General features: G+C 45.6%; 1 protein-coding gene and 1 long non-coding RNA gene across 4 annotated transcripts in view; one reads left to right on the forward strand and one right to left on the reverse strand.

Moving 5' to 3' along the window:
• The window catches only part of RNF111 (ring finger protein 111), a 103,342-nt gene extending 92,721 nt beyond the window's left edge, over positions 1–10,621 (reverse strand). For 2 of the 3 annotated variants that reach the window (XM_075345719.1, XM_075345718.1), the window contains exon 1: positions 10,280–10,621. The gene's annotated coding sequence lies outside the window, so the exon portion shown is untranslated. The remainder of the gene's footprint in view (positions 1–10,279) is intronic. The other variant, XM_075345720.1, reaches the window with a different exon arrangement.
• Positions 10,622–10,648: 27 nt separating this feature from the next.
• LOC142303883 (uncharacterized) overlaps positions 10,649–23,241 on the forward strand; it is a 58,610-nt gene continuing 46,017 nt past the window's right edge. Inside the window, exon 1 of the long non-coding RNA XR_012753056.1 lies at positions 10,649–10,811. This is a non-coding gene — a long non-coding RNA (uncharacterized LOC142303883). The remainder of the gene's footprint in view (positions 10,812–23,241) is intronic.

A 23,241-nucleotide genomic window follows, 5' to 3' on the forward strand; every position in this document is an offset into this window, starting at 1 on the left:
GATAAGGGGGGGGGGGCTGATTACCTCCATTTTTCATAGGAAAATTAGGCTTTGAGTAGGCGAAGGGATGGTGTTTCCCCAGACTAGTAGGCACTCTTTCCATGCTATCATGACACTTGGGTGTGATGACATGATGTGCACAAGCCAGCATCACCGCAAGCCCCTGGAAATCTTATTCCAGCCGCGTCAATGTGCCTCTCGAGTCAATTTACGCATCCCGGCTTCATAGAGGCGCAATGTATATGATCGGAAAACAGCTTCTGCACTTCCAATCATACACAGTGCACCTCTCTGAAGCCAGGATGCGTACACTCAGCTTAAGGCTGGACTCAGGAGCATATAACGTGCCTGAGTATTGGAACACATCACCCGGCATGGCTGGCTTCTCTGCTGACAGGAGCGGGTCAGCTGCATGTATTTCTATGCGGCTGACATGCTCCTGTCTGGAGAGTGTGCAGCCGCACTGAGTGATGCGTTCCGATACTCATGCGAGTTATACGCTCATGTGAGGGCACCCTAAGAGGCACACCGACACCGCAGGAATGAGCCACATGCATCTGCAAGATTTCCAGGGGCTGCGGGTGAATCCCTCACTAGAGAAAGAGGGCCGACTAGTCTGGTGAAACCGCTCCTTTTCAAATAGTCAAAGGCCATAATTTGCATACAAAAAACGGAGGGAATAATGTTTTGGGGGGTTGGTTGGTTTTTTTCCACAGTTTTAGAAAATGAGGTTATAAAGGGCTGGCTAAGAAAGGAATTTTGGTATGCAAATGTGAATGCTGCTGGCTTGGATGGCATAAGGGACCTGACAGATACCCTTTAAGAGACGTAGAGTGAAAATTTGTGTGCCCCTCACCACAAGTCTTACTCCAGTCACAATCTGAAGCAAGATTTGTGGTGTAAGGTACTCCAATGCGCAACATTAGATTATTGTGCCTTGTCCGCACCATTTTGGTAGAACTGGACAAAACTGTTGTTGCAAAAGCTACTTTTGCGGAACAGTTTTACAAAATCTGGTGTAAACACTTATGAATCAGGGCTAAAATCTGGAGCTAATCTTGTGCTAGCTGAAAATTACGTCATTAAAAAAAAAAAAAAAAAAAAAAAAAAAAAAGATCTTTAAAGGGGTTGTCCACTCATAAGCTACAGGTCACCATGTGCTCACTCTGAGGATTCTCTGGTGCCAGGAGCGGGTGGCAATGTGATTGCAAGTATGCCATGCTGCCAGGCACATTCAGACTAGACCAGGGGTCCCAAACACAGCTGGGTATACGGGCTGCACATAGAAAAAAAAAAAAATAAAAATTGCAGGGGCTGCATTCTTTGCAGAGCCAAGTGACGTTTTTAGTGATAGCATATTTTCTTTTCTATATATCTTTTGATCACTTTCTTGAACATTTTTTGCTTATTATAACAAATGTGCACTTTTTGTTTACATATACAAAGCATTTTTAATGGTAAAAAAATTCATGCTTAATTTTGATTTATTTTTTTTACATGTTATTCCCTTATTGAAGGTAATATTGTTTTACAATTAGTATCTATGTAGTACAGTACTGTGCTCCATCCTTGTGCCCCGTAGCAACGTGCCCATGTGCTGTAATTTTAGGTTTTATTACAGGTATCAAAGCTGACTGCATAACACCTTGCATACTGACAATCAAATCCACAACAAAAATCGCAAGGACACCACAATACAAGCTGGCTTGAGAATCCAGTGTCACTGCATTTCACTCTAATACTGTCAATAGTCACAAATGTTATGCCAAGCAGTCCACGATTCTTTAGATAGAGGTGACAACGACCTCCACCTATAGTAATAATGCACTTAATCTATAGAGAAATTCCATGGGTCCAGTATTACCAAGACTGACAGGTACTGATATCCGTTATCAGGATTACCAGATGTCATAGGACAGTATATAGAGCCGACTAAGGCTATGTGCCCACGTTGCGTTCTGTACCTGCAGAAATTTCTGCAGCGATTTGAACAGCACACGTGCACTTCAAATTACTGCAGAAAGTCCTTAATGAAATGCCGATTCCATGCGCTCTGAGTGCAGCCCCTCCCATAGACAGAGCGGGGGATGCATGCAGAGCGCAGGAAAGAAGTGACATGGCACTTCTTAGAACGCGCGCTTCGGGCAGCAGCCGAAGCGCTGCACTCTAATACGCCACGTGCGCACGTCTCATGCATAATCTTCATAGATTATGTTGGGGACTCAGGACGCATGCAGTTACGCTGCAGTGCAGATTGCAGCGTAAATACGCAACGTGCGCACATAGCCTGACTGAGTAGTGGACGAGCGGGAAGAGGGGGGGGGGGGTGTAGTCCACTAGATATCTACATAACCTCACCTGGACATTGTCCCACATCTACAGCATGTTAATTCCTTTTATAGCATTCGTTCTAGCCTTCACTCTGTTCAGGACGTCTTTAGCAATTCTGCACCACAATCTGTAACATATGCAGATATTACCATAACTAATCCACCATGTGTGCGTCTAGGCCTAGGCAGTGTCCTCACTTAGCGTACGGCACTGTCTTAAAGGGGTGATCTGGCTTATTTTACTTATTTTTTGTTATTTCACTATTGGGCTACATTGGGGCAGGTAAGTAGATAGCATCTAACTACCTGCCCTGCTGTCAGCCCCTCTCCCCTGGCTCAGAATAGTCATGTGACCGCTCCTGCCGAGATTTTGCTGCTTCCTGTGATGTCACGTTGACAGGGGCGGGAGCTTATGCTCACCTTGTAGATGGGCATCACAGCGGACGCCATGTAACCGCCCTGCTGGGCAGGTACAGTGCGATGAGCCCCCGCCTCTCTCATCCTTCCCCGCCCCCTCCCCACACTCCGTACTCTCCCCTGCTCCCTGTATGTGCCGGGGTCCTGGACAAACAGGGTTGCCCACTTTATCTAGAACACTGTATGGTGCCCGAGTAACTGTGACCACCCTCCCTTGTGCTGATAAATGCAGCCTCCTGCGCTCCTGGCTTCTAAGTACAGTCAGGAGCGGACAGCAAGGATGTCACCTGACACTAAGTCAGCAGCACTGAGCTCTGCATCGCTCGGCTGTAAGGTCGCTGCATCACAGCATGGAGAAGAGACAGCATGGGTGAGAGATGGGGGGGCAGAGAGGAGAGTGCACGAGTGAGAACGGGGGGGGGGGGGCGAGAATAGAGTGCATGAAGAGAGATATATTACGGTATTATATAACTCTAGGTGTGTGGGTGGGTGTATGTGAGTATGCGTGTAATATACTGTATATCTCCTATAGACTCACATTGTGGACTATATTATAGTCTTCATTACATAGTATTCATTTATCTATCAGGTGCTGAGCAGAATGTGTGCGCAAAGGGCGGGCAGTGGGCAGGGCAGGACACTGAGGTTGGGTGGTGCCCTCTGACTGAGGTTCGGCACAGAAAGATGTCATGTTTGGTTGAGCTGTAGCTAAAGAGGCTGTAGAGAATAAAGTGAAAAATCAAGAGGGAAAAAAAGTTAGAAGAAAAAAAAAATAAATAATGTAGGGATGTTTTATATGACAATACAGCGCAGATTAGCTTAAAATATTTTTGGGAGTCAGACAACTTCTTTAACAGTCCAAACAAAACAGATGTAACTTCATGAAAACTTGAGCTTACTATCCATCTAATCCAGGGGTCTCAAACTCAGCCGAGTGTATGGGCCGCATATAGAAGAAAAAAAATTGAGAGGGGCCGCATTCTTTGTAGGACAAGGTGACATTTTTAATGAATCCATGTTTTTTTTCCTATACTTTTTTTGAACATTTTTTGCTTGTTTATTATGACAAACCAGCATTTTTTTTTAGTTGAAAATATATAGCATTATAAAAGCAATAAAATAAAATTCATGCTTTATTTCAAATTTTTTTTTTTTTACATTTTATCACCTACTTGTAATATTGTTTTACAAATAGCAGCAACATATAGCAATCTTAGCCAACATCTTGTAGTAATGTCCCTATGCTGCAGTAATGTCCCCCATCCTTGTGCCCTGTAGTAATGTGCCCATCTCTGTAATATTGTGCTCTATAGTACTGTGACAAGTAGTATTGTGTCCAACCTTGTAGGATTGTGCTCTGTAGTATTATGCCCCTCCTTGTAGTATTGTGCCCACCCTTGTAGTATTGTGCTCTGTAGTATTGTGCCCCTCCTTGTTGTATTGTGCCCAGTAGGATTGTGCCAATCCCTGTAGTACCCTGCCCATCCTTATAATATTATGCCCAATCTTAAGTAATACGCAAAAAAAAAAATTCTCCTCAGCTTTCCTCCGTTCCCTGCGTGCCCACAATCAGTGTTTTCAGCGTTTTGAATGCAGCATGTTTCAGCTGCGTCCAAAACGCTGCGGTGCAGTACAAGCAGAGTGGACGGGTTTTCTAGAAATTCCATGCCCACTATGTACGGCCCGCAGTAAAAACTGACCTGCGGTGCAGCTTGCAGAGGCTGCAGCATGTGAATTTATGCTGCGGAGGCGCATGCATCCTCCCTAGGGAGAACACAGCGAGGAGACCGCAGCGCTCTGATCCCTGATCGCGGGCACGGGCCACTGCGGTCTCCTGCAGAGGAGACATGCGGCCCCGCAGGTCAGGACCCGCCGTGAGCATGTACCTCACATGCTTGTTGTGACCCGTGACGATCATAGTTCTATGCATGGGGCCAGCGCCGGCAGGACTTCACTACAATTGAATCCTTTGCGGTGCCGCGCTAAGGAGATGGCTGATGCCCGCCAATCAGGTGCAAGGAGGTGACATCTTACAGCGATGTCATTTCCTTGCATGTGATTGGCAGGCAGAAGCCATAGCTATATCACAGACATCACTGCGCGGCACCGAAAATGATTCCATTGTAGTGAAGTCCTGCTGGCCACAGGCATAGAGCTGCGATCGTCACGTGGTCTGCGGGCCGCAACAAGCAGCCTTGGGGGCCGCACGCAGCCCGCGTGTTTGAGACCTCTGATTTAATCCCTTCCCGGGACTCTACGATTTTTCACTTTTTGGCTCTTCTGCTTCTAAGAGCCATAATGTTTGAATATTTCAGTTGACAGCAGTGTGAGGGCTTGGTTTTTGAATGACGTTTTATTCTTAAGTGACACCATCCATGTTATGCCACTTTTTTTTATTTCCAGAGTTCATTTTACAGTAAAGTGACCTGGAGATCTGATTCACTAGGACAGAACAATTACAGTGATCCCAAACATGCAGTTTTTTGGAAGGACATAATATTTCTTTTATTCCATTTTATTGCAATAACGAGGTGGCCTAAAAAAGCTATACTAAAACTTTGATTTTTTTTTCCCCCCTCATTTTGATCATTAGTGTTAAAATTTAATATTTTGATGGACCAGATTTTTACAAAACGTGGCTATACCAAATGTGTATTTTTTTTTTTTAAATTTCTGAACTTTTGATGGGGGATAAGGGAAGGGATTTGACATTTTCTTCCATATTTTTATTGTATTCATTAGTTCCCTTAGGGGACTTCTACCTGTGATCATCTGGTCGCTTGTGCTACATACACCACAGTATTGCAGAAAGGGCAGATTCGTCCAAAATCACACCGCAACGCACGCACTGGGTCTCCCAACCCCAGCTTGACAGCGTCATAGATTTCTATTAGGGTACTTTCACACTTGCGTTGTTTTCCTTCCGTTACAATCCGCCCTTTTGGAAAACAGTGGAATCCGTTAACAGATTCCGCTGTTTCCCATAGACTTGTATGGATGACGGATTGTACCAAAAGGACCTGCGTTGCTTCCGCTAGGCGACGCTCCGTTGCTTTTGCCCAGCGGGAGGAACGCACCATGTAACGTTGTTTTGAGCAGCGGAATCCTCTGGATTTCACTGCGCATGCTCTTTTTTCTTTTTTAAAATCACAAACTTTATTTTGGCTCGCGGTGGCCGAACGTTCAGCTGAGCGCCGGCATGCCCGGGCACCGGCAAGTGACATCGCTCAGCTGATCACCCAGCGGCCGGCTGCAGGGATCGATCACCTGAACACCCGGCTGCAGGGAGCGATCAGCTGATCACCCGGCTGCAGGGAGCGATCAGCTGATCACCCGGCTGCAGGGAGCGATCAGCTGATCACCCGGCTGCAGGGAGCGATCAGCTGATCACCCGGCTGCAGGGAGCGATCAGCTGATCACCCGGCTGCAGGGAGCGATCAGCGGATCACCCGGCTGCAGGGAGCGATCAGCGGATCACCCGGCTGCAGGGAGCGATCAGCTGATCACCCGGCTGCAGGGAGCGATCAGCTGATCACCCGGCTGCAGGGAGCGATCAGCTGATCACCCGGCTGCAGGGAGCGATCAGCTGATCACCCGGCTGCAGGGAGCGATCAGCTGATCACCCGGCTGCAGGGAGCGATCAGCTGATCACCCGGCTGCAGGGAGCGATCAGCTGATCGTTCACAATAGTCTGCCGCCGGTAAAACTGTAAAAAAAAAAAAAAATCAAAACGGATTCCGTTGTTTTGCAGCATCCGTTGCGCCACTTTATGCAACACATCCGTTACACAACGCAATGGATACTGTTCAACGCAAGTGTGAAACTAGCCTTAGATTTATACTGAGGTCTGAATATGCCATATAGAGCAGTGTTTGGACACCAGCCATGGGCTGGCTTTCACAGAAGTGTCGTCATGACAGGCACGGGGAGGTCTTCAGCAGACCCCTGGTTGTCACGGCAACCCATTGGAATACCACAATCGCTTTGTAGGAGCGTAGATGGGCAGTTAGAACACTGTGCGCCACGCCAGTGCACTGAATATGCTGTCACAGATTGACAGCGGTATTTCCAAGGTTAATAGCCACAAGTAGAGCTCACCGCCAAGAGCGGCTGTTAGGCTTAAGACACACGGCGAGAAAAACGGTGGAAGTGGAGTGCAATTAAAAAAAAAACGCATCCACTCGGACCAATATTAGCCTGTGTCAGCACCCATGAGCGATTATTTTCTCAGCCCTAATCGGACTGAGAAAACAATCACATCATGCTGCGATTGTAATACGATCATTGTTTCTCTTGCACCTATTCAAGTCAATGGGGCGAGAGAAAGAAAAAAAAAAAAAAAAAAAAAAAAACAACAACGCACTGCACTCGTGGTACACCGATGTAACGCGAGTGCAGGGCAAGAATGGCAATAGCCGGCTACGGAGGAGAGAGGGAGATAAATCCCTCCCTCCCCTCCGCAGTGCCGGCCCTCCCCTCTGCAGCTGAGGTCCACTCGCATGATCGGACCTCCGTCGCAGGGACACTCTACTCTGCTGTACTGCCAGCGTGAGCGAAGTGTCATGCGAGGGGATCGCAGTAATCCCCGTGTGGCCCCAGCCTTAGAGGCAGATGATGGCTGAATAACCCAGTTATCTACTGGCAACGATCCAGGCTCAATTTCTGAGTCAGCATATAATGTACTGGTATGTCATATCTCAGTAAAGGTCAAACATTGCAGAACTGCACATTTCTCGCAAAATAAGTTTCTATTAGGAAACTCACAATTGCACTTTAAGTGCATATTTGTGGAGTTTAAGCACTAAAAACAGCATTAAAAGAAAAAAAAAAAAGGAAAAAAATGCAACAAAAATGCAGTAAAATTGCTATTGAGTATTTTGATTGCAACAAGTGAGAAAAAAAATGCGTTTCCATGTTTTTAGAGTCTGCTCCACATTCAGGATTAGATACCAATTTTACAACAAAATTAAAGTCAAAATTGATAAACCACATTAAAAGTATGTGAACTGGATAATTGTAACTCCATTCACCTGAGCTAGAAAGAAAAAAAAAAATAAAAAATTTTATTATGTACCAAGGAGGGCAGGAGAAGGACCATCAAAATAAGTCCAAGTTCACACAAGTGTGTGTATATATAAAAATAAACATCCAAGTCTCCTCCTGAAAATTAAGCCAAGTTATCTTCTCATTCATCGTGCATACAATCCATTCTAACAAGGCAGCAGTTCATTTACAAGACTAAATACAGTTTCCTATGTTAAAGGGAACCTGTCAGATCCAGCATGCACCCAGAGCCACGAGCAGTTCTGGGTGCATATTTCTGATCCCTGTCTAACCGTCCCTGTATCTAGTAGAATAGATAAAGAAAGTATTTCTAAACATCCTTTATGATATGTCAATGAGTGCGGGGACTAGTCAGAAGTGTGTTATTTCCCCCCCCACCCCCGACTAGTCTGCCCTCTTTGCATGTTAGCACAACCACAGGGCTGTGCTTACCTGCTATTCAATGCCCAACGTCATTGGCGGCGACACTGGTACCTGTGTCCATTATCACTGCCTCTCTGACACCATGTTTAGATTCAGTGCGCATGATCCGAAGTCTCGGCACTTCCAGTCATGCGCACTAGACTTCTTTGAAGCCAGGACACGTACATCCGGTTTCATAGTGCACATGAGCGGAAGCGCGGTGACTTCTGATCATGCGCACTGAGCCTAAACCTGGCATCCGAGAGCAGTGACAACGGACTCCGGTACGAGCATCACCGCCAGTGATGCTGGGCAATGATTAGCATGTTAGCACACCCCTGTGGGTATGTTAACAGGGTGGACTAGTCGAGGGATATAACGCCCTTCCAACTAGTCCCTGCACACACTAGCATGTCATAAAGGATCTTTACAAATACTTTTTCTAAAGATCTCTTCATGCTACTAGATACAGGGACAGTTAGGCAGGGATTAGCAATATACACCCAAAACTGCTCATGGTTCTGGGTGCATATTGTACCTGACAGGTTCCCTTTAAGCAATGTATCCGTAAAATCAGATGCTTTATAATGGCTCTGTATTGAATCTGAATTTGATAGAGCACCCATACACTTGAACAGGCAAGTCTCATCCGACACATGGAAAAAAATGGTGTACGCAAGATAGAACTTGGTCCGAAAACAGTCACGTAAAATTATCATAAATAGCAAAGTACTTCCTCCAGCAGATTTAGCACAGAAGGGCTGAAAGGTTCATCTCAGAGTGGCCCTATGGGGCAAATCCTGGCTCTGACCTGAGACACCAGAACCTACGGCAGAAATGGGAGCGTCCACTAGAACTTCAGTACCACAGATAATTTGTCCAACCCGGTGCACTGGCTACATCAGTAATCTACAGTTGCTGGACGGAAGCACGGCCCACCCGCCAGCCCAAAAGGCCCATCGCACGGCCCACCCGCCAGCCCAAAAGGCCCATCGCACGGCCCACCCGCCAGCCCAAAAGGCCTATCGCACGGCCCACCCGCCAGCCCAAAAGGCCTATCCTATCGCACGGCCCACCCGCCAGCCCAAAAGGCCTATCCTATCGCACGGCCCACCCGCCAGCCCAAAAGGCCCATCGCACGGCCCACCCGCCAGCCCAAAAGGCCCATCGCACGGCCCACCCGCCAGCCCAAAAGGCCTATCCTATCGCACGGCCCACCCGCCAGCCCAAAAGGCCCATCGCACGGCCCACCCGCCAGCCCAAAAGGCCCATCGCACGGCCCACCCGCCAGCCCAAAAGGCCCATCGCACGGCCCACCCGCCAGCCCAAAAGGCCTATCCTATCGCACGGCCCACCCGCCAGCCCAAAAGGCCTATCCTATCGCACGGCCCACCCGCCAGCCCAAAAGGCCCATCGCACGGCCCACCCGCCAGCCCAAAAGGCCCATCGCACGGCCCACCCGCCAGCCCAAAAGGCCTATCCTATCGCACGGCCCACCCGCCAGCCCAAAAGGCCCATCGCACGGCCCACCCGCCAGCCCAAAAGGCCCATCGCACGGCCCACCCGCCAGCCCAAAAGGCCTATCCTATCGCACGGCCCACCCGCCAGCCCAAAAGGCCTATCCTATCGCACGGCCCACCCGCCAGCCCAAAAGGCCTATCCTATCGCACGGCCCACCCGCCAGCCCAAAAGGCCTATCCTATCGCACGGCCCACCCACTATCACATTGCATAGTCCATCTACCACCCCCAACAATCGCAGGGCCCACCTATTGCACAATCACACAACCTACCCACAGATCACACATTATATACCCTCACACTCAGTGGCTTGGCCCTGTGTGCAGTTTGGGGGCTCTGGCTATCTGTGGGGGGGAGGTAACCCACGTCAGTCAGATCTGTACTGACAACGCTCCGTGTACCACACATTTCACTATCACTCAGCCCACGGAGGGTCCGGCAGTAACAAATGGTTGTGGTAAGATGTAAATACCCCTCCCCCTCCCGGGCACTCCTCGCCCACGCTGCAGCCTCCCCAGCCCCCGACATTAAGGCACCAGTCCTTACCGATCACGGCTACCAGTCTGCGGCCTGGATCATTGCTCAGCCTGCCGTTGTCGGGGACAATCCGACCCCCCGCAGCTTCCTTCCCCACCCAAAGGGGCCGATCGCTTGGCTCTACCCCCGGTGGGGGATGGGGTGGCTCCTCTGGTTGTGTACTTCTGGGATTCTTTAACCCTCTCCCCGTAAAATGGAGAAAGGAGCCGTAGGGCGGGGGGCACTTGTGCTAGAGCTGCCCCCGTACACGACGGCCCGTATCAGCCGAGCTGAGACTCGTCCTCGGCCCCAGCAACTAAGGCTCTCCCTTCCTCTCGCGACACTTATTATGACACAACAGGGAAGCGGAAAAGCGAGAGCCGAATTACGCCAGCTGCTCGTGCGGGTCACGTGACACAGGGGGCCGCGCCGCCGTCCATCTTACTTCAGGGCACTTCCGTTCTGTTCCTCCTGAAGTAAATACACTGCGGTGTGAGGTGTCCTCAGCAGTGCTATCCCCTGGTGGACAGTACAGGACAGAGCAGTGTGGACTCTGGAGGAGGTAAAGCTCTAGAAGTATGAATATTACCTCAGATTCAGGCTGGGCACATACTGGGCAAAAAACAAGAGTTCAAGTACAAACCGCCTCAGAATGTCCCTCTCCTCCGGGGAGTTCTTGGAGAAGTTTGGCTTTTCTAGAAGTGTCATGAAGATGTTTTAGTATTTTTTTCTGAACATTGGCTAGTTTGTAGTTTTATGTCAGGAGACGCTTCAAAGTCGGACAGGCCCCTTACTATTTCCCACCAGTAAATACAAAACCTGAGGGGAAAAAACACTCAAAGTTAAGGTTTTACACTAGAAATGAATAGGAAGAGCCTTTTAAGCAATTTTTTCATTTTATTTTTTTCTTTTATGGGATAGGGAGAAGTAAAGCTTGTATTCAATAACAACCTCTCTAAAAGCTGTGCACATGGCCTGAAAGGAACCTGTCACCAGATCTATAAGCTGCGGCCACCACCTGTAAGGTCTTATATACAGCATTCCAGAATACTGTATATAAGAGCGCAGGCCGCTGTGTAGAAAATAAACGCTTTTATGTTCAATCTATTTTATTAAGTATATTTTCAGAATTACAGTAATAAACATGAGTGTATTTGAAAACATTTACAATTTTTCAACAAAGAAATGTAATGAACTGTTTAGTTATGTCCTTTTGTGTCCTAAGACACGAATCACTTCCACCCATTCAATAAACGCTTTTATAATACCTAAGGGCGGTCTTGTCCGATGGGTGTCGCTGCTCTCCGGTCAAGCGCCTCCTTTCTGCGGCAATCGCCGTCCTCCTTCTGAGGCTTCTGTGCATGACACGTCCTACGTCATCCACACTCGCCGGCATTGAGGTCATGCACAGGCGCACTTTGATCTGTCCTGCTCAGGGCAGATCAAAGTATTGTATGCATGCGTTGGTGGTCTTCAACCTTTCCTTGTGTCTGTGCCCAGTACTTTGATCTACCCTCAGCCAGACAGATCACAGTGCGTCTGCACAGGGCCACAGTGTCGACCTGTGTGGATGATGTAGACGCGTCATCCATACTAGGCTGAAGAAGGACGAAGATCGCCGTAGAGAGGAAGCGCCAGACTGGAGAGAGGAGGCACCGGACCGGAGATCAGAGACATCCATCGAACCAGACCGCCCCTTAGGTGAGTATTATAAGGGCTCATGCGCATGTAACTGCTGAATATTCTGCAGCGATTTGACAGCACATGTGCGCTTCAAATCGCTGCAGAAACACTGCATAATGGATGCAGTTTTTTTGGTAACAAAAGCCGATTTCATGCGCTCTGGCTGCTTCCCCCACCATAGACAGAGTGGGAGCTGCATCCAGAACGCACAGATAATTGACATGCTGCTTTTCTGAACGCACGCCAAATCGCTGCGTTCAAAAAAGCAACGTGCACACGTATCATGCACAATCTACATAGATTGTGCAGTGAACGCAGGACGAAAGTATTTACGCTGCAATGCTATACGCAGCGTAAATGCATGTAAGTACGCAACGTGCGCATGAGCCCTCAAGCTGTTTTTTACGTTCTACAGAGTGGCCTGGGCTCTTATATTCATCATTCTAGAATACTGTATATAAGAGCTCAGTGGTGGCAACAGCTTATAGTCACCAAATCTGGAAACAGGTTCCCTTTAAAGAGGTATTCCCATCTCCAAGATCCTATCCTAATATGTAGTAGGGGTCATAATAATAATATTAGAAAATACCTCCAATTAGAAATGTAGTATCATTCTACTGATAAGCTGTCACTTACCTCATGTTCATTGCAGGACCTTTAGGTGTCCATGGTTACGACCACGCATATAGTCACATTAAGTTACTAGTGGTCATAACTATGGATACCTAAACTGCAATGCCCTGCACATGAGGTAAGCGACATGGCTATATCAGAACTACACTACATTTCTAATTGAGGGTATTTGCTAATATTATTATTATTATTATTATTACACTTACTACATGTTGTGAAAGTATCTTGGAGATGGGAATACCCCTTCAGTTGGCTGTAGTGCACATTCAGTGCTAGCTTTTTTGTTTTTTCTTCATTGAATTGGTCGGTGGCGGACCCCCACCTTGCTATGCACCCCAATTTGGGATGTATTCCACCTGTCTAGATTTTGGCGATTGGTGACTGTTCACATTCAGTCATCAGGCCCTGTCCACAGGCTATTTACTTCATGCAGCATTTGCTTGGACCTGTCCCGCCCACAGCCATGACTCAGTCATGGGTACGGGATTGAAATAGACCAGGTGAGTGCTGCTAAGAGCAGTTCTACTATTCATATGTGAGGCCGTATGGCACATTTTATAAAAATATTTTAGTGTTAGGACTGCCCCAAATGAGATTTGCCGTGGAGTGGCGGGGTAGCTCAAGAAATTGCAATTTCTTGCCAAAAAACTCAAATTTATAATAAGTACAGTTGGAATTTTCAGTGCTGTAGTGCACATTTAGTGCTGTTTTTTTGTTTTTTCTTTACTGTATATAAGAGCTCAGTGGTGGCAACCGCTTATAGTCACCAAATCTGGAAACAGGTTCCCTTTAAAGAGGTATTCCCATCTCCAAGATCCTATCCTAATATGTAGTAGGGGTCATAATAATAATATTAGAAAATATCTCCAGTTAGAAATGTAGTATCATTCTCCTGATAAGCTGTCACTTACCTCATGCTCATTGCAGGACCTTTAGGTATCCATGGTTACGACCACGCATATAGTCACAGTAAGTTACTAGTGGTCGTAACTATGGATACCTAAACTGCAATGCCCTGCACATGAGGTAAGCGACATGGCTTTATCAGAACTACACTACATTTCTAATTGAGGGTATTTGCTAATATTATTATTATTATTATTATTATTACACTTACTACATATTGTGAAAGTATCTTGGAGATGGGAATACCCCTTCAATTGGCCAGAAATTACAGACAACTATTACTTTCTCTCTCAATGTAAGTGTATGGGCATGTGCGCACGTTGCGTTTTTTCATGCGTTTCCGCAGCGTTTTGAACTGCAGCGTTTCAATGCCAAAAAGTTTACATTTTGATTTCTAAGCAAAGTCTGTGGGAATTTAGCAAAATTCGTCCGCACGATGCTTTTTTAAATGCAGCGTTTTGAGTGACAAAATTTTGTCCAAATCTCTGCTTTTATAAAAGCAGCATGTCAATTTTTTTTTGCATTTTGGTAGCGTTTAGCTAACATTGAAGTCAATGACAGTTGTGAAAACGCATCCAAAATCAAAACCCAAGCGTTTTACATGCATTTTTGATGCTAAACGCATGCCTTTTTGCCAAATTTAAAGCATGCGTTTTTGGCAGTATAGTGAGGTCAAGAGGTTTCCTTTTGCCCTCACATCCAGCCCGACTAAAAAAAAAAAGAGTCAAACAATAAGTTAAATTTATATTGTACATAAATATTAAATCTCAATAATCTTTTTAGGAAAATTAACATTATAGTATATGATTTAACCCCTTCAGCCCCCGGGCACTTTCCGTTTTTGCGTTTTTGTTTTTTGCTCCTTTTCTTCCGAGAGCCGTAACTTTTTTATTATTCCGTCAATCTTGTCATATGAGGGCTTGTTTTTTGCGGGACGAGTTGTACTTTTAAATAAAACCATAGGTTTTACCATATATTGTACTGGAAAACAGCAAAAAAATTCCAAGTGTGGAAAAACTGCAAAAAAAGTGTAATCACACAATAGTTTGTGGGATGTTTTATTCACTGTGTTCACTATATGGTAAAACTGATGTATCTATGTGATGCCTGAGGTCGGTGCGAGTTTGTAGACACCAAACATGTATAGGTTTACTTGTATCTAAGGGGTTAAAAAAAATTCACAAATTTGTCCAATAAAAGTGGCGTACGTTTTGCGCCATTTTCCAAAACACGTAGCGTTCTCATTTTTCGGGATCTATGGCTCAGTGACGGCTTATTTTTTTGCGTCTCGAGCTAACATTTTTAATGGTACCATTTTTGCGCACATGCTACGTTTTGATCGCCTGTTATTGCATTTTGCGTAAGACATGCGGCGACCAAAAAATGTAATTTTGGCGTTTGGAATTTTTTTGCCACTACACCGTTTACCAATCAGATTAATTGATTTTATATTTTGATAGATCGGGCATTTCTGAACGCGGCGATACCAAATATGTGCATATTTATTTATTTTTTAACCCTTTAATTTTCAATGGGGTGAAAGGGGGGTGATTTGAACTTTTAGGGGTTTTTTTTGTTTTTTTTTATTTTTTAAAACTTTTTTTTTACTTTTTTTTAATTTATTTTACTAGTCCCCCTAGGGGGCTATAGTGATCAGCAATCCGATCGCTCTTATCTATCTGCTGATTTCAGCTATACAGCAGATTCAGTCTGCTCCGTGCCGAGGAAAAACGAAAGTGAAACTTCGTAGCTGCAGGCGTCATCACATGACCCTGTGCTACGATGGCAACCACCTAACGTCACGTGATCAATCACGTGACTTCCGGTGGGGGCGGCGGTAAGTAAAAAACATGGCCGCGCGCATATAGATCTCGCTGCCAGACTTTGGCAGCGAGATTTAAGGGGTTAAATGTTGCGAGTGGAAGCGATTCCACTCGCAACATGCAGGCACACATGTCAACTGTTGAAAACCAAATTTGACAATGACAAATTCTGCCAGAGGATGCGTTCATTTCTGCAAGGTACAGAACGCAACGTGCGCACATAGCCTAAAAGTGCCTTGTTCTCATAGACTTTCAATGAGCAGTGACTTCCAGTCCACAAAGCAAGCACAGGAGTGATCTAGCTATCCACAACTCCGGTTACGTCATGTAGAAGAGGAGAGAAGTCTGAAACAGTTGATGTCAGATAGTACAGTCATATGAAAAAGTTTGGGCTCCCCTATTAATGTTAACCTTTTTTCTTTATAACAATTTGGGTTTTTGCAACAACTATTTCAGTTTCATATACAGTGCATACAAGTAGTCTTCAACCCCCTGCAGATTTAGCAGGTTTGATAAGATGCAAATAAGTTAGAGCCTGCAAACTTCAAACAAGAGCAGGATTTATTAACAGATGCATAAATCTTACAAACCAACAAGTTATGTTGCTCAGTTAAATTTTAATAAATTTTCAACATAAAAGTGTGGGTCAATTATTATTCAACCCCTAGGTTTAATATTTTGTGGAATAACCCTTGTTTGCAATTACAGCTAATAATCGTCTTTTATAAGACCTGATCAGGCCGGCACAGGTCTCTGGAGTTATCTTGGCCCACTCCTCCATGCAGATCTTCTCCAAGTTATCTAGGTTCTTTGGGTGTCTCATGTGGACTTTAATCTTGAGCTCCTTCCACAAGTTTTCAATTGGGTTAAGGTCAGGAGACTGACTAGGCCACTGCAACACCTTGATTTTTTCCCTCTTGAACCAGGCCTTGGTTTTCTTGGCTGTGTGCTTTGGGTCGTTGTCTTGTTGGAAGATGAAATGACGACCCATCTTAAGATCCTTGATGAAGGAGCGGAGGTTCTTGGCCAAAATCTCCAGGTAGGCCGTGCTATCCATCTTCCCATGGATGCGGACCAGATGGCCAGGCCCCTTGGCTGAGAAACAGCCCCACAGCATGATGCTGCCACCACCATGCTTGACTGTAGGGATGGTATTCTTGGGGTCGTATGCAGTGCCATCCAGTCTCCAAACGTCACGTGTGTGGTTGGCACCAAAGATCTCGATCTTGGTCTCATCAGACCAGAGAACCTTGAACCAGTCTGTCTCAGAGTCCTCCAAGTGATCATGAGCAAACTGTAGACGAGCCTTGACATGGCGCTTTGAAAGTAAAGGTACCTTACGGGCTCGTCTGGAACGGAGACCATTGCGGTGGAGTACGTTACTTATGGTATTGACTGAAACCAATGTCCCCACTGCCATGAGATCTTCCCGGAGCTCCTTCCTTGTTGTCCTTGGGTTAGCCTTGACTCTTCGGACAAGCATGGCCTCGGCACGGGTGGAAACTTTCAAAGGCTGTCCAGGCCGTGGAAGGCTAACAGTAGTTCCATAAGCCTTCCACTTCCGGATGATGCTCCCAACAGTGGAGACAGGTAGGCCCAACTCCTTGGAAAGGGTTTTGTACCCCTTGCCAGCCCTGTGACCCTCCACGATCTTGTCTCTGATGGCCTTGGAATGCTCCTTTGTCTTTCCCATGTTGACCAAGTATGAGTGTTGTTCACAAGTTTGGGGAGGGTCTTAATTAGTCAGAAAAGGCTGGAAAAAGAGATAATTAATCCAAACATGTGAAGCTCATTGTTCTTTGTGCCTGAAATACTTCTTAATACTTTAGGGGAACCAAACAGAATTCTTGTGGTTTGAGGGGTTGAATAATAAATGACCCTCTGAATAAACTTTTCACAATATAAAAAAAAAAAAAAAAAAGAAATAACATTCTTTTTTGATGGAGTGCATTTCACACTTCCAGACTGATCTACAGTCCAAATGTCACAATGCCAAGTTAATTCCGAATGTGTAAACCTGCTAAATCTGCAGGGGGTTGAATACTACTTGTAGGCACTGTATCTAATAACTGATGGACTGAGTAATATTTCTGTATTGAAATGAGGTTTATTGTACTAACTGAAAATGTGCAATCCACATTTAAACAAAATTTGACCGATGCAAAAGTATGGGCACCTCAACATAAAAGTGACATTAATATTTTGTAGATCCTCCTTTTGCAAAAATAACAGCTTCTAGTCGCTTCCTGTAACTTTTAATGAGTTCCTGGATCCTGGATGAAGGTATATTTGACCATTCCTGTTTACAAAACAATTCCAGTTAAGTTTGATGGTCGCCGAGCATGGACAGCACGCTTCAAATCATCCCACAGATTTTCAATGATATTCAGGTCTGGGGACTGGGATGGCCATTCCAGAACATTGTAATTGTTCCTCTGCATGAATACCTAAGTAGATTTGGAGCGGTGTTTTGGATCATTGTCTTGCTGAAATATCCATCCCCTGCGTAACTTCAACTTCGTCACTGATTCTTGCACATTATTGTCAAGAATCTGCTGATACTGAGTTGAATCTATGCGACCCTCAACTTTAACAAGATTCCCGGTGTCGGCATTGGCCACACAGCCCCAAAGCATGATGGAACCTCCACCAAATTTTACTGTGGGTAGCAAGTGCTTTTCTTGGAATGCCGTGTTTTTTTGCTTCCATGCATAACGTCTTTTTGTATGGCCAAACAACTCAATCTTTGTTTCATCAATCCACAGGACCTTCTTCCAAAATGTAACTGGCTTGTCCAAATGTGCTTTTGCATACCTCAGGCGACTCTTTGTGGCGTGCTTGCAGAAACAGCTACTTTCGCATCACTCTCCCATACAGCTTCTCCTTGTGCAATGTGTGCTGTATTGTTGACCAATGCACATTGACACCATCTGCAGCAAGATGATGCTGCAGGTCTTTGGAGGTGGTCTGTGGATTGTCCTTGACTGTTCTCATCATTCTTCTTCTCTGCCTTTCTGATATTTTTCTTGGCCTGCCACTTCTGGGCTTAACAAGAACAGTACCTGTGTTCTTCCATTTCCTTACTATGTTCCTCACAGTGGAAACTGACAGTTTAAATCTCTAAGACAACTTTTTGTATCCTTCCCCTGAACAACTATGTTGAATAATCTTTGTTTTCAGATCATTTGAGAGTTGTTTTGAGGAGCCCATGATGCCACTCTTCATAGGAGATTCAAATAGGAGAACAACTTGCAAGTGGCCACTTTAAATACCTTTTCTCATGATTGGATACACCTGCCTATGAAGTTCAAAGCTCAATGAAGTTACAAAACCAATTCCGTGGTTTAGTAAGTCAGTAAAAAGTAGTTAGGAGTGTTCAAATCAAGAAATTGATAAGGGTGCCCATACTTTTGCACCAGTCAAATTTTGTTTAAATGCCGATTGCACATTTTCTGTTAGTACAATAAACCTCATTTCAATCCAGAAATATTACTGAGTCCATCAGTTATTAGATATATGAAACTGAAATAGCTGTTGCAAAAACCCAAATTGTTATAAAGAAAAAAGGTTAACATTAATAGGGGTGCCCAAACTTTTTCATATGACTGTAAGTTACTACATACAGGGTATCTGATGCCTATCCAATGGGAAATAAAATATATAAAAAAACAAAAACAAAACACCAGACTGTTACTTACAGAGGTACCTTTTTTGGTTTAACCTCATCACAACCGCCAGCGATAAATATACATCAGCGTTTGCTGGGTTTTGTGCTGGGCTGCCGTATATACGGTGGGCAGTGATGCAGAGACAGGGTCTGGGATTCCTGTTCTAATCACTGCCTCAGACTGGCGACATAATCAGGACCAGATTGGCGCAAGTCCTATAAAGCACCCACGCAACGCTATGACTGGGAGTTGAGGCTTGTCATGGCAGACGGAGGTCAAATAATGACCTCCGGGTCTGACAGCTACGGTGGCCTATTATGGTAGAACCAGCCAAAAGCAGTGTATGGGCTCATGTGCACGTAACTGCTGAATATTCTGCAGCGATTTGACAGCACATGTGCTCGTCAAATCGCTGCAAAAACACTGCATAATGGATGCAGTTTTTCAGTACAAAAAAAAGCCGATTTCATGCTCTATGGCTGCTGCCCCCACCATAGACAGAGTGGGAGCTGCATCCAGAACGCACAAATAATTGACATGCTGCTTTTATGAACGCACGGATTTGGGTCAAAATTTTAGCACCCAAATCGCTACGTTCAAAAAAGCAACGTGCGCACGTGTCATGCACAATCTACATAGATTGTGCAGGGGACGCAGGACGCATGCATGTACGCTGCGGTGCAATACGCAGCGTAAATACATGTAAGTACGCAACGTGCGAATGAGCCCTTAGGCCGGCTTCTCACTTGCGATTTTCTCGCAATAGTGCAATGCAAGAAATTCTCGCATTGCACTCGGACTCATGTTAATCAATGATGCAGCTCCCATCTGCTATTTTTTTCTCAGTCCAAATCGGACTGAGAAAAAAATCGCAGCATGCTGCGTTTTGGAGAGTTTCTCGGGCGAGTCTCTCCAATGCAACTCTATGGGAGCGGGTAAATAAACGGATGTCACACGGACCGGCACTCACACCATCCTAGTGACATTCGTTTTTCTAAATACATTTATCGCATGTTTCACAAAACACTGGAAATGAGTGAGGTCTCACAATGTCGGTCAATCTCTATCTCTGTCAGTCAGTCTCTCCCTCTCGGTCTCTATTCTCTCTCGGTCGGTCTGTCGGTCGGTCTCTCTCTCTGTCGGTCTCTCTCTCTGTCCATGTCGGTCTATTCCTTTCCCCCCCTCTCTCATACTCACTGATCACCAGCGCGGCGCTGCACGGCGTTCACACTGCTCCGTCGGCTTCTCCTCTTTTGAAAAAGCCGGTCATTATTCAATCTCATATTCCCTGCTTTCCCGCCCCCCGACGCCTATGATTGGTTGCAGTCAGACATGCCCCCACGATGAGTGACAGCTGTCTCACTGCAACCAATCACAACTGCCTGTGGGCGGGTCTATATCATGCAGTAAAATAAATAAATAAATAATTAAAAAAAAACGGCGTGCGGTTCCCCCCAATTTTAATACCAGCCAGGGTAAAACCACACAGCTGAAGGCTAGTATAGTCAGGATGGGGAGCCCCACGTTATGGGGAGCCAACCACCCTAACAATATCAACCAGCAGCCGCCCGGAATAGTCGCATCCATTAGATGCGACAGTCCCGGGACTGTACCTGGCCATCCCGAATTGCCCTGGTGCGGTGGCAATCGAGGTAATAAGGAGTTAATGGCAGCAGCCCATAGTTGCCACTAAGTCCTAGATTAATCATGACAGGCGTCTCCCCGAGATACCTTCCATGATTAACCTGTAAGATAAAGAAAATGAAAACATACACCAAAAAATCCTTTATTTGAAATAAATAACAAAAAAAACACCCCTTTCACCACTTTATTCAAGTCCCCAAATACCCTTCCATGTCCGACATAATCCACAGAGGTCCCTCGACGCTGTCAGCTCTGCTACATCGGAAGCTGACAGAGAGCGGTCACAGACCACGACCGCTCTCTGTCAGCTCCCCGCAGCGACTGAAGTGAGTCGCGCTATCAGCGATTACGTCACTCAGGTTACCCACAGCCACAGATCTCAGCGGGAGGACTTCAGCTGTGGCCGCGGGTAACCTCAGTGACGGCACCGCTGATCGCGCAGCTCAATGCGGTCACTCAGGGGATTTGCAGTCACCAGCGAGACCTTCACCGGTGACCGAGAATCAGGGGCCATGCCACAAAGACAGAGCCGCAGGATGACAATGAAGTCGGGTGAAGTTCATCCGACTTCACTCTCATCGTGCGGCTCTGTCTGTGTCTGCTGCCAGCAGCCATTCAGCTCTGCTACATGGCTCTGTCTGTGTCTGCTGTCAGCGGCCATGTAGCAGAGCTGAATGGCAGATGACATAGTAAAAACGGATCCCATACGCATCAAACGCGCTTTGCACACGCACTGCAATCATGAGAAAATTCCCAGGATCGCAGTGCAGTTGCATTGCACACTGATCATAAAGTGAACTGAAATCGGTTGACTTTTTTTCCTGCTACTCGGACCGATTTTACACGCATAAATGTGATTCCAGCCTTAGACAGACAATCTGCCAGTGGAATGCTAACGGGTCAATTGGATTGCAATGCATTAGACCAGTGATGACACAAATAAAAGTTGAGGTCCCATAGTGGGACTAAGTAAATAGATATAAATAAAAATATTGGAATATACACAAAATAAAGAATTGAAAAAAATAATTAAAAAAACAGCACAGTGATAAATACACTTTTTTATGTAAAAACAATAAAGTACACGTATTTGGTATTGATGTGTTTAGAACATCTTTATTCATAAAACTGTCACTATTTAACTAACCCCTATAGTGAGCAACGTAAAAAAAAGATGGCATAAATTATGTTTTTTTCTTTTACATCATATCAACCAAAAAAAGTGAAATAAAATGCGAATAAAAAGTCATATGTAAATTTAAATGGTATCACTGAAATTGTCATCTTGTCCCTCAAAAAATAAGCCCCTACTTAGCTCTATCAGTGGAAAAGCAGCTAAACATAAAACCATAGATATTTATGTACACACATTGTGTTTTTTCAGTGTCTTTTCATGAGTTTTATGCAAATTAAAAGCTGCTTTTTACACTAGCAGCTGCCTCTTTCATGCATACTTGCTGACTCTCAGTCTCTTGAAGGGCTACTGCATGCCAAAGTTATTATTCCCTGGCCAATGTCCAGCATAGCCACTATATTAAATGACCCTTTCCCCATTGCTTAGGCCCCTTTCAGACGTCTATGTTTAATCAGGTACAAGCCACACGCATTGGTATGGTCATAAGTATGTGACACGTGTGACATTTGTGTTTGCATACATGTGACATCAGTGTGACACGTACCGGAGAAAACACAGGTCTATGTTCACCTGTATCTAGCGCTGTTTTCTTCGGCTCTGCTGTCTCCTGCGTCTGACCTCTGCACATTATATTCATTGATTATTCACTGCACTGAAGACCTGGAAGCAGCAGCAGTGCGGGGACAGCATCGCAGGTGACAGGTGAGTATCTAGCAAGCAGTGTGTGTGCAGTGACGTCCTAGAGGTCATTGGAGTTTCTCAATGAACTCTGATGGCATCCTGATGTCACCCCCGCGACACCCCCGGTACAGCAGGTGTCACCACGGTGACTTTACTGGTTCATCAGAGTTCATTGGGAACTCCAACGACCTCCTGGACGTCACTGCACAGACACTGCTTGCTGGATACTCACTTGTCCCGCGATGCTGTCCCCGGCGATGCTTTGGCTTCCAGGTCCTCAGTGCAGTGAATAATCAATGAATATAATGAGCGGGGGTCAGAAGCAGGAGACAGCAGAGCCGAAGAAAACAGCGCTGGATATAGGTAAATATCGAAAATATTTTTATTTCAAAAACACATGTTTTCTCCGGTACATGTCACACTGATGTCTGACAGATCACATCAGTGTGCGATCCATGTGACACCCGTGCCGCCGGAGAAAAAAACAGACATGTCTCCATGTGTGCGTGCAGGGCCACGAGGGGTTACATGGTCCGTGTGAAAACACGGCCTTGTAACTCCAGAGAATAACATGGGTACGTGTGGCATCCGTGTTAAAAACGAATGTCACACGTACCTGAAACACAGATGTCTGAAAGGGGCCTTACTGACTGAACAATGACATTCTTTTGTTTCTGCTATGTGAAAGGATGGTGTCTTCTGCCTTTTCATTTTAGGTAAAATCTTTGCTTTTGTCTTGACCTCACTCTCCAGGCTGTTGCCCCCTGCTTTATGTTACAAGATACAGTTAGGTCCAGAAATATTTGGACAGTGACACAA

This window comes from Anomaloglossus baeobatrachus, chromosome 4 (genome assembly GCF_048569485.1).
Source record: "Anomaloglossus baeobatrachus isolate aAnoBae1 chromosome 4, aAnoBae1.hap1, whole genome shotgun sequence".
In the NCBI taxonomy this organism is placed as follows: Eukaryota; Metazoa; Chordata; class Amphibia; order Anura; family Aromobatidae; genus Anomaloglossus; species Anomaloglossus baeobatrachus.